General features: G+C 47.8%; 1 protein-coding gene across 1 annotated transcript in view; it reads right to left on the bottom strand.

The window, feature by feature from the left end:
* The window catches only part of LOC147667198 (large neutral amino acids transporter small subunit 3-like), a 133,444-nt gene extending 118,429 nt beyond the window's left edge, over positions 1 to 15,015 (bottom strand). The window contains exon 1 of the mRNA XM_086948858.1: positions 13,556 to 15,015. The gene's annotated coding sequence lies outside the window, so the exon portion shown is untranslated. The remainder of the gene's footprint in view (positions 1 to 13,555) is intronic.
* Positions 15,016 to 17,120: the final 2,105 nt, after the last annotated feature.

Below are 17,120 nucleotides of genomic sequence, written 5' to 3'. Positions count from 1 at the left end.
CTTACCACCAACTAGAAGTTGGTGGTAATATGCGATTCCTTAAGGGCATTTTGCTAATTTTTTTTGCTACATAAATTGCATTTAAGGAATCGCAAAATTTGCGATTCCTTAAATGCAATTGCAAAATAAGGAATCGCAAATTTTGCGATTCCTTATTTTGCACCAGTTTTTCTTCATACATTCCATTTAGCAAATTTGCATTTGCAAAGGCCGAAATTCTGCGAATTTCGGCCTTTGCGATTGCTAATTTGCATGATAAATGTGGCCCTAAGCTCCATTGACTTGTATTGACAAGACGGGTATAATATACACTGCTCTCATTTTCAATGACTTGTAGCTCTGAGCGTAGCAAGGGGGGGCACGAGTTTTGAGGGCGGTGGACTCCCCCCCCTCCCCTTACCTTCGCCGCAGCTCGCTAACTTGCAGTTTTCTTGGACCTTTCGCGGCGCTGCTTGCTGGTTTGCACTAGGCGCTAGTTGCAGAGTGTGATTCCAGCTTGTTTTGTCTTCTTTTTCCCAGATGTGCCCCGTGTGCTCCTCTAAGGCTGCGCCAAATGTTGAATAGCTAGGATGATTGGAAGGGGCTTCAAGGCGCTGCGTGTGACGTCCTGTGTATGGCTAGTTCCACGGCACCTACTCCTGCTTCTTATTTTTGGTTGAAGATAGTGACTCGCGGGGTGTTCCGGCCCTTTGGGTGAAGCATCGCCGTCAGTCCAGACCCCCCAGATATCGTGCCCCCTCCCTGAAGCGACAGTGCAGGGTCACCAGTCACCCGTCGCTATTGGGCCGGGGGCTCTCTGGAGGCCAGCAGAGCATCATCCGAGAGCAGAGGGGTTCACCGGCCCCCTGGGGGGCTCCTTGGAACCCCCTGTGGTTTTAATATTCAGAAGGGAGGGAGGGGCTGGTGTGCATGACGTCACTAACGGCCAGATTCATCATAGTCCCATTTTGCGAGTCCTTAACAGCGATTATTAAGGAATCGCTATTAAGGACTTGCAAAACGGGATTCATGTAGGAATCGCTAAATAAATTGCGATTCCTACACATTCCTTATTTGCGATTAGCAAATTGCTAATCGCAAATAAGGAATAACTCCCCATTCATTCCTATGGGCAAATAAGGATGCGATTTCAAGGGTGCCAGGGGTGTCCAAAGGACACCCTGTAGCACCTCTGAAATGTAATCTACATTGGTGTTGCGCACACACATGTCTCAAGGACATGTGTGTGTGTAACATGCAACTTAGAAAAACGCATTTAAATGCATTCTTCTAAGTTTTCGCTATTTACCATGAGGTTTGACCTCGCGGTAAATAGCGGCCCAAAATTGCGAATTCGCAATTTTAAAATGGTTCATGAATTGCATTTAAGGAATCTCAAATAGAGATTCTTTAAATGCAATTCCTCGCAAATGTGCGAATTCTTTATTAGCGAATTTTGCATTTGGGATGATGAATCCCAAATGCAAAAATGGCACTCTCAGAATCTGGCCCTTTGCGAGCGCAATTAAGCTTGATGAATCTGGCCGTAAGTGCTTCCAGGTCCCATCCTCGACCCGGGACAAAGGTCACAGAATGTACTTTGATGGATGTTATCACTTCTAAGGCTGAAAGAGGCTGTGATGTCACTTCCGCTTTCACTGTGTTGTGGTGAAATTAGGCAAGCACTAACAAGCATTGGCAAAGCCAACAGGCCCTACATTTGGCAGCTATTGGTTCTAATCTGGACAGCTCACTGTTCAGATAAATGAACAAGCATTGGCAGCGCCAATATGCTATACCTATTAGCTACTGGTTCTGGACAGCCCACTGTTCAGATAAATTAACAATCATTGTCAAAGCAAACAAGCCATACCTTTGACATTTATTGGTTCTGGACAGCCCACTGTTCAGATAAATTAATAAGCATTGGCAAAGACAACAGGTCTTACCTTTGGCAGCTATTGGTTCTGGACAGCCTAGTGTTCAGATAAATTAACTAGCATTGGCAAATACAATAGGCTTTATCTTTGGCAGCTATTGCCAATGTTTTAGCCAGGCTGTACTGCAACACAGCTAAGAAAGAGAACACCAAGAATGTGTGCACTTTGAATGTGAAGACATACAAAATTACGCTAGCACTTTTTTTCATTTTCTTTCCGATCTGAGTTGGATCAGTAAATAAAAAAATAAAATGCGAGCAGGTGAGGGAAGCAACACAGGGGGGCTGTAATCAAGGAGGACGGGGAGGAGGAAGAAACCGGAGGGTGGGGGAAGAAACACAGGGACCAATGGGAGCAAGAAAGGGGCGCAGAGGAGAAGTAAACTGAGAGAGAGGAACATAGAGCAGGGGAAAGCCAAGGGGCAAGAGAGTGAGGAATGTCCGGCTGGGGAGAAGCACAGATGGGGGAGTGCATCACGGAGATGGCAGGACAGGCATACATGCAGAGAAAGACCAACACGAGGGAGACATCTGGAAAACACATGCATTCTTGTTTTGTGCTTCAACTAAAAGAAGAGAGTAGAATCTGAACAGTGAGCAATGGAAGGACATGAGTATTGCGTCTGTGCTCCAGGGGAGGGCCGAACGCAGGAAGAGGAAGTAAAACCCGCACAAGATAACAAATAAGATGCAAGCAGATGGGAGTGACAATGAAGTTAGACAATAGTAAGCAGTGGACAGGATTGAAACCCACTGTAAGTGACAATAGGTCTCACAACAAACAGCGCATGTGCTGTTTAGTAGGCAGGACCTAATAAGAAGGCGGCTCACGTACAGGGCACGTAACCGGCGTACCGTAAGTTAGCAGCTGTTCTTGCCTGCATGGCCACACTAACGCGCTAATGCCTGTAGTGCAGTAGTGACTGACTGTGCTTGATCACATTAAACAAATAGTCCGGTATTTACGATGTTAATGTCTGCCTATTCCAAGAACATATAAGCAAGAACATGACTGAGACCTGCTGGTGTTAGTGTGTGTGTCTTTTGTCTCAAATGACATAATACAGACAGTCAGGGAACAAGTCGGGGGTACACTCAGGGACATGGCGTCCGACCACTCTTTTCACAGGATGGACGCGTCCCCCTGCCAAGAAGGTGGGCCCCGCAGGAATATGCTGAAGTTGTGCAGTGTAATTTTCAGACACCGGACACGTTCAGCAGTGTCGGCACCTTGTATGTTTGCAGATTCCCAGCAGCACCGTGCAGGCAGCGAGGGAGCCTTTCTTTAGCTCCAGCTGGGCCGAAGTTAAGCGGCCATCCGGCCTCCTTTTGTTGAATATCCTGACTGGAGGCGGCCTGGAACCTCACACTTAAATGTAAATGCCACAGAGGGGAAAGAAAGACACACAGCTTGTTATTTCTTTACAGGTACTTAACTTGTTAATCGCTGCAGCAATTCCGCCGCATTGCGGCCGTTTAACGGAGTGGGTGGGGCCGCATCAGCCAACGGACGTGCGCAGCACTACGGAGGTAGTGCTCGTGATGGCCATTGGCCGACGAACGCAGGCAACGGGTTAAGAGAGGCAGCTTTTGCCTTTGTTCAGTCCCTGTATATAATAGATGCATGCACGGTAAGAATGTCAGATGTGTTGTCTGTCCCAGTATTTACACAAATAACAATTTCAATAGCACATTTTTATTTATTTTATAGCGCTAAGCAACCCAATGCAGGGTGTCAGGGCTCTTTATGTAACATACACATTATACATTGACAATTCATCATGTACATGTGTAAATCAATGTACAAGATGGGTGACATGAGACAATGAGCGCTACAAGGTGTAGGAGTCGCATGTCCTTCATTGCTCAATGTGGTCTTTTAAAAGGATTCTAATTTATGAACTGCAAGTAACAAAGCAGTAACCCACTTTACTATCTACATCAAATAAAAATCTGTCATCTGTGTGTTAGATGAGGTGCTTTGCAGGAGACACATTTACCGTCTCTACTACTTTGATTCAAATTTAGGACTTTACAAAACACAGATCTCTCCAGCAAGTGCATTATCCACCACAGTTATCTCACCATTATCACTATTCCCTGAAATTTAATGGAACCTTTACAGCAGGTGCCTTAACCCACTCAAATATTTTAAAATGTAGACTTTGCAACTAATTAGGCATAACAGATCAACTGCCAGGCTTCTATTTGGTGCCAATTTCTTTGTGGCAGGGATTAAAAAAATAAACATTAGTTGAGGCCCAGATTTTGCATCAAGATTACGCCACTTTTTTGGCACAACCGATGCCAAATCTCATTTGTTAAATTTCATAATGTGCTTAAATGTACTCATGCTATACCTGATAAACATATGTGTGAGGTCTTACTATCTGATGTCACTTATTATGAAGTCACTTCCAGTGAGGTAACTTCCTGTTATGTCACATACAATGTCACGCATCGTGAGATCATGCGATGTGACGACACGCTTCATAATTTCACTTGCATACTGCCTAACCTGGTTAGTACCCCCAATTCTTTTTGTTAGGACTTGTGCCCTGCATACAGTGTTCATGGCCTCTGTGACTGCAGATACAAAGCATGGTACATAAATAGTGCAGTATTTACAGTCTCTGTGTCTGCGAACACTCATCTCATTCAATAAATAGTGCAGTGTTTACAGTCTCTGTGTTTGCAAACGCTCATCACATGAAATAAATAGTGCAGTACCGTGCTTACAGTCTCTGTGCCTGCTAACACTAATCCAATGAAATAAATAGTACAGTATTTACAGGTTCTGTGTTTTCTAACATTCATCCCATGAAATAAATAGTGCAGTGTTTACACTCTCTGTGCTTGCTAACGCTCATCCCATGAAATAAATAGTGCAGTGTTTACATTCTCTTTGTCTGCTAAAGCTCATCCCATGAAATAAATAGTGCAGTGCAGTGCTTACAGTCTCTGTGTCTGCTAACATTCATCCCATGAAATAAATAGTGCAGTATTTAGAGTCTCTATGTCCGCTAACGCTCATCCCGTGAAATAAATAGTGCAGTGTTTACAGTCTCTGTGCCTGCTAACATTCATCTTATGAAATAAATAGTGCAGTATTTACACTCTCTGTGCCTGCTAATACTCATCCCATGAAATAAATAGTGCAGTGTTTACACTCTCTGTGCCTACTAATGCTCATCCCATGAAATAAATAGTGCAGTGTTTACAGTCTCTGTGCCTGCTAACACTCATCCCATGAAATAAATAGTGCACGTTTACAGTCCCTATGTCTGCTAACGCTCATCCCATGAAATAAATAGTGCAGTGTTTATACTCTCTGTGCCTGCTAACGCTCATCCCATGATATAAATAGTGCAGTGTTTACACTCTGTGTTCCTGCTAACGCTCATCCCATGAAATAAATAGTGCAGTGTTTACAGTCTCAGTGTCTGCTAAAGCTCATCCCATGAAATAAATAGTGCAGTGCAGTGTTTTTAGTCTTTGTGTCTGCTAACACTTATCCTACGAAATAAAAAGTGCTCTGCTTACAGTCTGTGTCTGCTATCACTCGTCCAATGAAATAAATAGTGCAGTGTTTACAGTCTCCGTGTCTGCGAACACTCATCTTATGAAATTAATAGTTCAGTATTTACAGTCTCTGTGACTGCTGATTCCAACCATGTGCTGTAAGTAGAGTAGAGTTTATAGTCTGTCCTTACGTCAATCAAAACCGAGGCCATGGTGCACATAGTGCAGTGTTTACAGCCAGTCTTTACGTCCTTCTGCACCGAGGCCATGGTGCAAATAGTGCATTGTTTACAGTCAGTCTTTACATTGATCAACACCGAGGTCATGGTGCAAATAGTGCAGTGTTTACAGCCAGTCTGTACATCCATCTACACTGAGCCCACAGTGCACATAGTGCAGTGTTTACAGTCAGTCCTAATGATCATCTACACTGAGGCCATGGGGCACATAGTGCAGTGTTTACAGTCAGTCCTTTCGTTCATCTACACTGAGGCCATGGTGCAAATAGTGCAGTGTTTACAGTCAGTCCATATGTCAATCAACACCGAAGCCATGGTGCAAATAGTGCAGTGTTTACAGCCAGTCTGTACACCCATCTACACTGAGCCCACGGTGCACATAGTGCAGTGTTTACAGTCAGTCCTAATGTTCATCTACACTGAGGCCATGGGGCACATAGTGCAGTGTTTACAGTCAGTCCTTTCGTTCATCTACACTGAGGCCATGGTGCAAATAGTGCAGTGTTTACAGTCAGTCCATATGTCAATCAACACCGAAGCCATGGTGCAAATAGTGCAGTGTTTACAGCCAGTCTGTACATCCATCTACACTGAGCCCACGGTGCACATAGTGCAGTGTTTATAGTCAGTCCTTTCATTCATCTACACTGAGGCCATAGGGCACATAGTGCAGTGTTTACAGTCAGTCCATACGTCAATCAACACCGAAGCCATGGTGCAAATAGGGTATTGTTTACAGTTAGTCTTTAGATTGATCAACACCAAGGCCATGGTGCACATAGTGCAGTGTTTACAGTCAGTCCTTTTGTTCATCTACACTGAGGCCATGGGACACATAGTGCATTGTTTACAGTTAGTCCATTTGTTCATCTACACTGAGGCCATGGGGCACATAGTGCAGTGTTTACAGTCAGTGCTTGCGTTCATCTACACTGAGGCCATGGTGCAAATAGTGCATTGTTTACAGTCAGTCTTTAGATTGATCAACACCGAGGCCATGGTGCAAATAGTGCAGTGTTTACAGTCAGTGCTTTCGTTCATCTACACTGAGGCCATGGTGCACATAGTGCAGTGTTTACAGTCAGTGCTTTCGTTCATCTACACTGAGGCCATGGTGCAAATAGTGCATTGTTTACAGTCAGTCTTTAGATTGATCAACACCAAGGCCATGAAGCACATAGTGCAGTGTTTACAGTCAGTCCTTTTGTTCATCTACACTGAGGCCAATGGACACATAGTGCATTGTTTACAGTCAGTCCATTTGTTCATCTACACTGAGGCCATGGGGCACATAGTGCAGTGTTTACAGTCAGTGCTTTCGTTCATCTACACTGAGGCCATGGTGCAAATAGTGCATTGTTTACAGTCAGTCTTTAGATTGATCAACACCGAGGTCATGGTGCAAATAGTGCAGTGTTTACAGTCAGTGCTTTAGTTCATCTACACTGAGGTCATGGTGCACATAGTGCAGTGTTTACAGTCAGTGCTTTCGTTCATCTACACTGAGGCCATGGTGCACATAGTGCAGTGTTTACAGTCAGTGCTTTCGTTCATCTACACTGAGGCCATGGTGCACATAGTGCAGTGTTTACAGTCAGTCCTTTCGTTCATCTACACTGAGGCCATGGTGCACATAGTGCAGTGTTTACAGTCAGTGCTTTCGTTCATCTACACTGAGGCCATGGTGCAAATAGTGCATTGTTTACAGTCAGTCTTTAGATTGATCAACACCAAGGCCATGGTGCACATAGTGCAGTGTTTACAGTCAGTCCTTTTATTCATCTACACTGAGGCCAATGGACACATAGTGCATTGTTTACAGTCAGTCCATTTGTTCATCTACACTGAGGCCATGGGGCACATAGTGCATTGTTTACAGTCAGTCTTTAGATTGATCAACATCGAGGTCATGGTGCAAATAGTGCAGTGTTTACAGTCAGTGCTTTCGTTCATCTACACTGAGGTTAGGGTGCAAATAGTGCAGTGTTTACAGTCAGTCTGTACATCTATCTACACTGAGCCCATGGTGCACATAGTGCTTTGTTTACAGTCAGTCCATTTGTTCATCTACACTGAGCCCACGGTGCACATAGTGCAGTGTTTACAGTCAGTCCTTTCGTTCATCTACACTGAGGCCATGGTGCAAATAGTGCAGTGTTTTCAGTCAGTCCATATGTCAATCAACACCGAAGCCATGGTGCAAATAGTGCAGTGTTTACAGCCAGTCTGTACATCCATCTACACTGAGCCCACGGTGCACATAGTGCTTTGTTTACAGTCAGTCCATTTGTTCATCTACACTGAGGCCAATGGACACATAGTGCAGTGTTTACAGTCAGTCCTTTCGCTCATCTACACTGAGGCCATGGTGCAAATAGTGCAGTGTTTACAGCCAGTCTGTACATCCATCTACACTGAGCCCACGGTGCACATAGTGCTTTGTTTACAGTCAGTCCATTTGTTCATCTACACTGAGGCCAATGGACACATAGTGCAGTGTTTACAGTCAGTCCTTTCGCTCATCTACACTGAGGCCATGGTGCACATAGTGCAGTGTTTACAGTCAGTGCTTTCGTTCATCTACACTGAGGCCATGATGCACATAGTGCAGTGTTTACAGTCAGTCCTTTCGTTCAACTATACTGAGGCCATGGTGCACATAGTGCAGTGTTTACAGTCAGTGCTTTCGTTCATCTACACTGAGGCCATGGTGCAAATAGTGCATTGTTTACAGTCAGTCTTTAGATTGATCAACACCAAGGCCATGGGGCACATAGTGCAGTGTTTACAGTCAGTGCTTTCATTCATCTACACTGAGGCCATGGTGCAAATAGTGCAGTGTTTACAGTCAGTGCTTTCGTTCATCTACACTGAGGTCATGGTGCACATAGTGCAGTGTTTACAGTCAGTGCTTTCGTTCATCTACACTGAGGTCATGGTGCAAATAGTGCAGTGTTTACAGTCAGTCTGTACATCCATCTACACTGAGCCCATGGTGCACATAGTGCTTTGTTTACAGTCAGTCCATTTGTTCATCTACACTGAGCCCACGGTGCACATAGTGCAGTGTTTACAGTCAGTCCTTTCGTTCAACTATACTGAGGCCATGGTGCACATAGTGCAGTGTTTACAGTCAGTGCTTTCGTTCATCTACACTGAGGCCATGGTGCAAATAGTGCATTGTTTACAGTCAGTCTTTAGATTGATCAACACCAAGGCCATGGGGCACATAGTGCAGTGTTTACAGTCAGTGCTTTCGTTCATCTACACTGAGGCCATGGTGCAAATAGTGCAGTGTTTACAGTCAGTGCTTTCGTTCATCTACACTGAGGTCATGGTGCACATAGTGCAGTGTTTACAGTCAGTGCTTTCGTTCATCTACACTGAGGTCATGGTGCAAATAGTGCAGTGTTTACAGTCAGTCTGTACATCCATCTACACTGAGCCCACGGTGCACATAGTGCAGTGTTAACAGTCAGTCCTTTCGTTCATCTACACTGAGCCCACGGTGCACATAGTGCAGTGTTTACAGTCAGTCCTTTCGTTCATCTACACTGAGCCCACGGTGCACATAGTGCAGTGTTTACAGTCAGTCCTTTCGTTCATCTACACTGAGGCCATGGTGCAAATAGTGCAGTGTTTTCAGTCAGTCCATACGTCAATCAACACCGAAGCCATGGTGCAAATAGTGCAGCGTTTACAACCAGTCTGTACATCCATCTACACTGAGCCCACGGTGCACATAGTGCAGTGTTTACAGTCAGTCCTAATGTTCATCTACACTGAGGCCATGGGGCACATAGTGCAGTGTTTACAGTCAGTCCATTTGTTCATCTACACTGAGGCCATGGTGCAAATAGTGCAGTGTTTACAGTCAGTCCTTTTGTTCATCTGGAGTGGTGTGGCTCACTGGTTAGAAGCAGCAGACACTGAAGCAGAGGTCGGCCCTGGACCAGGGTTCAATTCCTGATGCGGCAGGGTCTTGGATCAATGTTTGCGGACTCGATAATTCTCGCCTTGGTGCCTCTCTAACCATGGGTCCCACTCTGTGACTCTGGGCAATAGCTTGCTTAATCTCCACAACAGCCCTAGCAGCGCCGGGATGCCTGGCTTCACCTTGGGGGTGCCCTCTCACAAATTCCGCAAGAGGAAGCGCTAGAGGTTATCGAATTCTATCTAGACTCCAGAGAGAGACCCCACAGAGTCCCAACGTCTTTCATACTTAGACTGGCAGAAATAACCCTGAAAAAGAATTATTTCCGTTTTGATAACGACTTCTTCATGCAGATTAAGGGCACCGCGATGGGGTGCCCTTATGCTCCGGAAATGGCGGTTCTGTACATGGCCGAATACGAGAGAAAATTTGTCGATACAAATAACCCTTACATGCAACACATAAAGCAGTGGTATCGTTACATCGACGACGTGTGGCTCCTGTGGCAGGGGAGCCACACAGACTTGATTGACTTTCACCACTGGCTTAATTCACGACACCCGGATATTCATTTTTCACTTGATTCAAGTAACGTCAAAATGACGTTTTTGGACGTGGAAATAAAAAATGTGGGAGGAAGCTTGAAATCTTCATCGCATAAGAAGGCAACAGACAAAAACACCATCCTTCACTATGGCAGCTCACACCCTCGAAATCTAAGGGCTAATTTGCCCTATGGGCAACTACTCCGTATTCGGAGAAATTGCTCAGAGGTTGAACAATTTGAACAACATGGCCAATATTTTTGTGATGAGTTACAGCAGAGGGGATACCCCAAAAAGTTATTAAAACACTCCTACAAGAGGGCACGATACACACCCAGAGAATGCCTCTTCGAAACCAAAATCAAGCGTGAATTAGAGAGTCTGGTCTGCGTTACGACATTCTGTGCTGAAACTCACAAAATAAGACAAATGGTCCAGAAACACTGGCATTTGTTAGAAGAATTAGAAATACCCTTCCCCCGTCCAATATTTGCTTTCAGAAAAAACCAAAATATTGGCCAGCAACTAGTTAGGGCAGATATCAGAATAACAAAACCAAAGAACGACTTATTGTCGAAATGGGGCCTAAAACCGGTTGAGGGACACCATAGATGCGGGAATTGTGTCGCATGTGACACAACTATAGAAGGGAAAATCTTTCAACACATGACGACCACGTGGACCCACTCTAATTTCACTAATTGTAGAACCAAAAATGTGGTTTATGCCATTGTTTGTTCTTGCCCGAAAATTTACATTGGAAAGACCAATCAGCAAGTAAACACACGCATGACGCAACATAGGTCACGCATTAAGAACAAAGTACTCACAGCGCCACTTGTCCAACATTTCATTGACAATAGCCATGGGGAATATGAGTTCAAATGGACTGTGCTGTTCAACCTGAACCAATTGAGTTCTGGCACTAACAGTGAACAAATGCTTCTAAAAAAAGAAGCATATCTGATACTAAAATTCAATAGCACACAAACGGGGCTTAATTCTTTATCAGAAGTTTTGCGTTTGTAAAATGTTTTCTGAGTCACTACAATGACCATAATGCTTAGCGGTAGGTAGTCATCAAGTAGGAAGCTCACATGGTGGTGGTCCACCAATGGGTTCGCATTTCCTGATGCACTAGTTGGAGAGGAAGGTTAGTACCTGTGCGCCACAATCGGTTACCTAGAGGGGTTAGTCTATGCGCTTAGCGCTAAATATTTTACTTGAACTTTCCCCAGAAACCAGCGTGATTAACACCGACTTTTGGGAATATCGTTCTGAGGTCCCTGCCCGCCGCCCGCACGCTAACTAAGGAGCTACAGGCTGGTGGAGCAGCAACTCTTGGGCTAGGATACATAATTGCCAGGTACGGTTTCACTTCTACCCACCGTCTAACTCGTCATTGTAAAACCACTAATTCACATGTACTTAGTGCCGCTCGTGTTTATATGTTCCAGGCTGCAGCAGCCCTGCCTGAACAGCGGAAATAAGCACAGCGTTCAAGGATACAGTAGCTTCACTGCTTGTCACATTGAAAGGTATGACCTTTATGCTTTGAAGGGTTGGAGCCACTTTTACTGCGTGTCTCTGGATGGTTGCTAACCATCATAATTTTTTTGAACAGAACCTCTGCCTATACTAAAGCCCTTATCTGAAAAATGGCACCGCGGGACCGCGCCTTCCATTACTAAGGTAAAAGCTGTAATAATCTCTTCAGTTAGGGGACGAAAATGGTTTTATGAATAGTGGCTAAAGCAAGCTTCATCTCTCTTTTTCAGAATCCACATTTAAAGAGCCCTGAGGAGAATCTGAGCTTTGACTCAGATTCGAAACGCGTTGGCAAATAACAGCAAAATAGGCATCCCTGGTTTAACATTCTGATGTTATTGATTCACTAATCTGAACTAACTGTTGAATCCGAAATCTATTTTCTTGTTGCCTTTTTTGTTGTTTGACCCTGTTTGGGCGTCATAATAATTTGATTCTCCACAAAGAATTATTATTTGTGGTTGTATAACTGATATTCTTTCTCAAAAGAAGCTTGTATACATAGTATGTATAGATTTGTGGATTACTTGTATATATGTCAGTTGTTATAGTGGTATGAAAGTTGTATGTATGTGAGCTGTAAATATTGTAAATGTTAGTATTTTTGTGCCTTTTCTCACCCAGGAAAAAATGTTCTTATAAAAAGACTAAAAACTTATGAAAAGGGTAAAATAAATTCACCCATACAAACAAAATAATTGTGTCTGTTTGTATTCACAAAAATTGTGAGAAAAAGTGGTTTGAGGGCTAGCATATTCTCTTTTCCACTCTCACAGGGAAAGCCAGGATGGGTTCCCCAGTGGTATACAGCGCCAGGATGACCGAGTGATGGGGTAACAGTGCGCTTTACAAGTGTACATACATTTACATTTTCATCTACCATGGGGCACATAGTGCAGTGATTACGGTCAGTCTGTACATCCATCTACACTGAGCCCACGGTGCACATAGTGCAGTGTTGATAGCCAGTCCTTATGTCCATATACACATGGTGCAAGCACTAAAGTGTTTACAGCCAGTCTCTACGTTCATTCACACTGAGGCCACGGTGCACATAGTGCCTTGTTTACAGCCAGTCTTTACGTCTCCTGCACCGAGGCCATGGGGCAGATGGTGCATTGTTTAATCTGCCTCCATCCAGAACAAAATGCGCACCCAGTTGTTTGATTTCCTGCACCAGGGACATGTTGCAAACAGCGCAGATTGTGTCATGTGTTGTGTTATTTAAACGTGCACACGATGCACAGCACGAGTGCTGCACGCGCGCCCTGGCATGGCGCCGACGGAGGCGGCAAAAGTTTGAGCTCCTTGTGGAAGTGACGTCAGGTGCGGCCCCCGGGTACACGTGGGATGTACTCTGTGTAAGGGGGGGGGGGCTGCCAGTGAGAGCCTGTGCAGTGTAACCTTGCACTTGAGCGAAAACTTGTACATTTCCTGGAGGGGGGAGAGGGGAGGGGTGTCTGAGAGGCGGGAGACAGGGGGAAGGGGCCTTTGTTTATACAACACACACACCAGCTCCCCCGGATGAAATGTGGAGCCTTGACCATGAAATGAGGATTCCACTTGAACTTCCCTTTCAAGTACGCGAGCCCAGGGTCTTTGGAAGGAAGCGGACCTCGGCACTGAGGGGCCCTACAAAGAAGGGGCACTGATATTCCACCAGGACTGAGGGACGGACACTCCGACATATGGCCACCCGGCAGCTCTGTTACTACCTGGTCGCCCCATCCCCCTCGTCCAGCGCTTCCTATTGTGAAGCGCTCTGACACCTTCGGGTAAAGTAAGTACTGTATAAAAACGCATAAAATAAAAAAACTCGCCCACCATCCACGTGGCACGGCGCACTTACCCCTGGTCTCCAGCAGTCCCGTTCGTTTCTCGGGGGTCCCTTGGCTTCTTTGGGGCGCTCAGGCTCCGTCTTGGGCCACAAAACAAGAGTTCTAAAGCTTCGAGGCGCTAGTCCAGAGCAGGGCTTCCAGGGGCTATGTGTGGGCTCGATCACACCTCAAGGCGCTGTCAAAATACGATGCCTGGCAGGCTGTGCAGAGTTTCCAGGCGCTGTACTCCGGAGCTGGGTCCTTTAAACGCGTCGAGGCGCTAAGTGGAGGTGCTTCCAGGTGTCACAAGGATTCCAGGCGCTACGGGCGAGGTGCTCACACACTTTGAGAAGTTGCACGTGCCTTCGAAGCGCTATTCACCAGTGACCCTGGTCTCTGTGCAAACTTCCAAGTGCTGGCTGCGCTCAAGGGCTGTGCAGCGGCTTCGAGGCGCTCTTTCTATGCCCTGTGCTGAATGTCTCTAGTAGAGCGCCTGCTGCCATGCGGCCTGGTTAGAAACAGGGCAGAGCGAAAGGAAAGAGAGAGAAAAAAAAGAGGGCGAGAAGAGTGAAAGAAGGGGCGGCCCCAGGAAGCTAAACTTCTTTATAAGGGCAGGCAGGGGGCCGGGGCGGCACGGGCCCCCGCCCACCCCAGGCACAGTTCACTACAGACAGCGAGGGCAGAGCGTGGCACCCGGGGGCTGGCACACCACCACGTGAGAGGGGACCCCCAGTGGGGCACCAGACCACCTGGGCTAGGGACAGGTGGCAGAGCGGCTGGCAGGGGTAGGAAGTCTGTACGAGGCAAGCACAGGAGGAGAAATGCGGGAGAGGGAGAATATAGGAAACAAAGAGACAAGAAAGAAATGAGGAGAAAGACAGAAATAAATACAAAACAACTAAGAAAGAAAGAAAGAAATACAAATACTAAGAAAGAAAGGAGGAGAAAGAAAGAAATACAAAAAACTAAGAAAGAAATCAGGAAGATGGAAAGAAATACAGAAAACTAAGAAAGAAAGAAATACAAAAAACTAAGTAAGAAATGAGAAGAAAGAAATACAAAAAACTTAGAAAGAAAGAAGGAGACAGAAAGAAATACAAAAAACTAATAACTGAAAATTAGAGATAAGGCTAAAAGAACGAAATCATATACTCTAAACATATCATCCGAAATAAACAGAAGGAGAACCAAAGAAAAAAGGATAAATGGGAAGAAGAAACAAAACACAAAATAAGAAATAACAATTGATAGAATATTTAATAAAGCAAAACTCTTAGACAAAGATAGAATAACTGAAACAAAAAAGAGGCACAAGAAAATGCGAAAAAAAATCGGAAACGCGAGAAAGAACGAAAAAGGACAAAAGAAAAACAATGACAATTGGAAAATTAGGAAGAAAGACACCAAGAAAAAAGAACGTCAAAAAGAAAAATAAATAAGGTAAACTGAAGTAAAAACTCCCAGGAAAGTGTCAAGAGCGGGCTGGGTGGCAGCGGACGTCGGCGGGGACGGGGGCTATTTTTAGGGCTGGTTATAAGCACGAGGGCGCGGAGGTGCTGAGCCTATCCCAGACCCCAGACGCACACCGCCCACTGCCGGCCTCCTGCCCCACCCACCTCTCTGCTGTACCTGCCCCCGCCCCAGCCCCTGCGGCCGCAGTCACGGGCACCCACACAACCACGTGCACACACCCTGCCCTGTCAACAGAGCCAGCCCTGCTGTCACCCGCTGCGTGCACGCCATCCGTGTGTGCACGGGGGTCTATAGCGTGCACGAGGGCCAGGGGCCTCAAAGCGCTGCAGCCACGCCATCCGTGTGTGCACGGGGGTCTATAGCGTGCACGAGGGCCAGGAGCCTCGAAGCGCTGCAGCCACGCCATCCATGTGTGCACGGGGGTCTATAGCGTGCACGGGGGTCTATAGCGTGCACGAGGAGCAGGGGCCTCGAGGCGCTGCAGCCACGCCATCCGTGTGTGCACGGGGGTCTATAGCGTGTACGAGGACCAGGGGCCTCGAAGCGCTGCAGCCACGCCATCCGTGTGTGCACGGGGGTCTATAGCGTGCACGAGGGCCAGGGGCCTCGAAGCGCTGCAGCCACGCCATCCGTGTGTGCACGGGGGTCTATAGCGTGCACGAGGATCAGGGGCCTCGAAGCGCTGCAGCCACGCCATCCGTGTGTGCACGGGGGTCTATAGCGTGCACGAGGATCAGGGGCCTCGAAGCGCTGCAGCCACGCCATCCATGTGTGCACGGGGGTCTATAGCGTGCACGAGGAGCAGGGGCCTCGAGGCGCTGCAGCCACGCCATCCGTGTGTACACAGGGGTCTATAGCGTGCACGAGGGCCAGGGGCCTGCACGGGGGTCTATAGCGTGCACGAGGAGCAGGGGCCTCGAGGCGCTGCAGCCACGCCATCCGTGTGTGCACGGGGGTCTATAGCGTGCACGAGGAGCAGGGGCCTCGAGGCGCTGCAGCCACGCCATCCGTGTATGCACGGGGGTCTATAGCGTGCACGAGGGCCAGGGGCCTCGAAGCGCTGCAGCCACGCCATCCATTTGTGCACGGGGGTCTATAGCGTGCACGAGGAGCAGGGGCCTCGAGGCGCTGCAGCCACGCCATCCGTGTGTGCACGGGGGTCTATAGCGTGCACGAGTAGCAGGGGCCTCGAGGCGCTGCAGCCACGCCATCCGTGTGTGCACGGGGGTCTATAGCGTGCACGAGGAGCAGGGGCCTCGAGGCGCTGCAGCCACGCCATCCGTGTGCACGGGGGTCCATAGCGTGCACGAGGAGCAGGGGCCTCGAGGCGCTGCAGCCACGCCATCCGTGTGTGCACGGGGGTCTATAGCGTGCACGAGGGCCAGGGGCCTCGAAGCGCTGCAGCCACGCCATCCGTGTGTGCATGGGGGTCTATAGCGTGAACGAGGACCAGGGGCCTCGAAGCGCTGCAGCCACGCCATCCGTGTGTGCACGGGGGTCTATAGCGTGCACGAGGATCAGGGGCCTCGAAGCGCTGCAGCCACGCCATCCGTGTGTGCACGGGGGTCTATAGCGTGCACGAGGAGCAGGGGCCTCGAAGCGCTGCAGCCACGCCATCCGTGTGTGCACGGGGGTCTATAGCGTGCACGAGGGCCAGGGGCCTCGAAGCGCTGTAGCCACGCCATCCGTGTGTGCACGGGGGTCTATAGCGTGCACGAGGATCAGGGGCCTCGAAGCGCTGCAGCCACGCCATCCGTGTGTGCACGGGGGTCTATAGCGTGCACGAGGGCCAGGGGCCTCGAAGCGCTGCAGCCACGCCATCCATGTGTGCACGGGGGTCTATAGCATGCACGAGGAGCAGGGGCCTCGAGGCGCTGCAGCCACGCCATCCGTGTGTGCACGGGGGTCTATAGCGTGCACGAGGGCCAGGGGCCTCGAAGCGCTGCAGCCACGCCATCCGTGTGTGCACGGGGGTCTATAGCGTGCACGAGGGCCAGGGGCCTCGAAGCGCTGCAGCCACGCCATCCGTGTGTGCACGGGGGTCTATAGCGTGCACGAGGAGCAGGGGCCTCGAGGCGCTGCAGCCACGCCATCCGTGTGTGCACGGGGGTCTATAGCGTGCAC

This window comes from Lissotriton vulgaris, unplaced genomic scaffold (genome assembly GCF_964263255.1).
Source record: "Lissotriton vulgaris unplaced genomic scaffold, aLisVul1.2 SCAFFOLD_2864, whole genome shotgun sequence".
In the NCBI taxonomy this organism is placed as follows: Eukaryota; Metazoa; Chordata; class Amphibia; order Caudata; family Salamandridae; genus Lissotriton; species Lissotriton vulgaris.
This window is presented reverse-complemented; position numbering and strand designations above follow the sequence as displayed.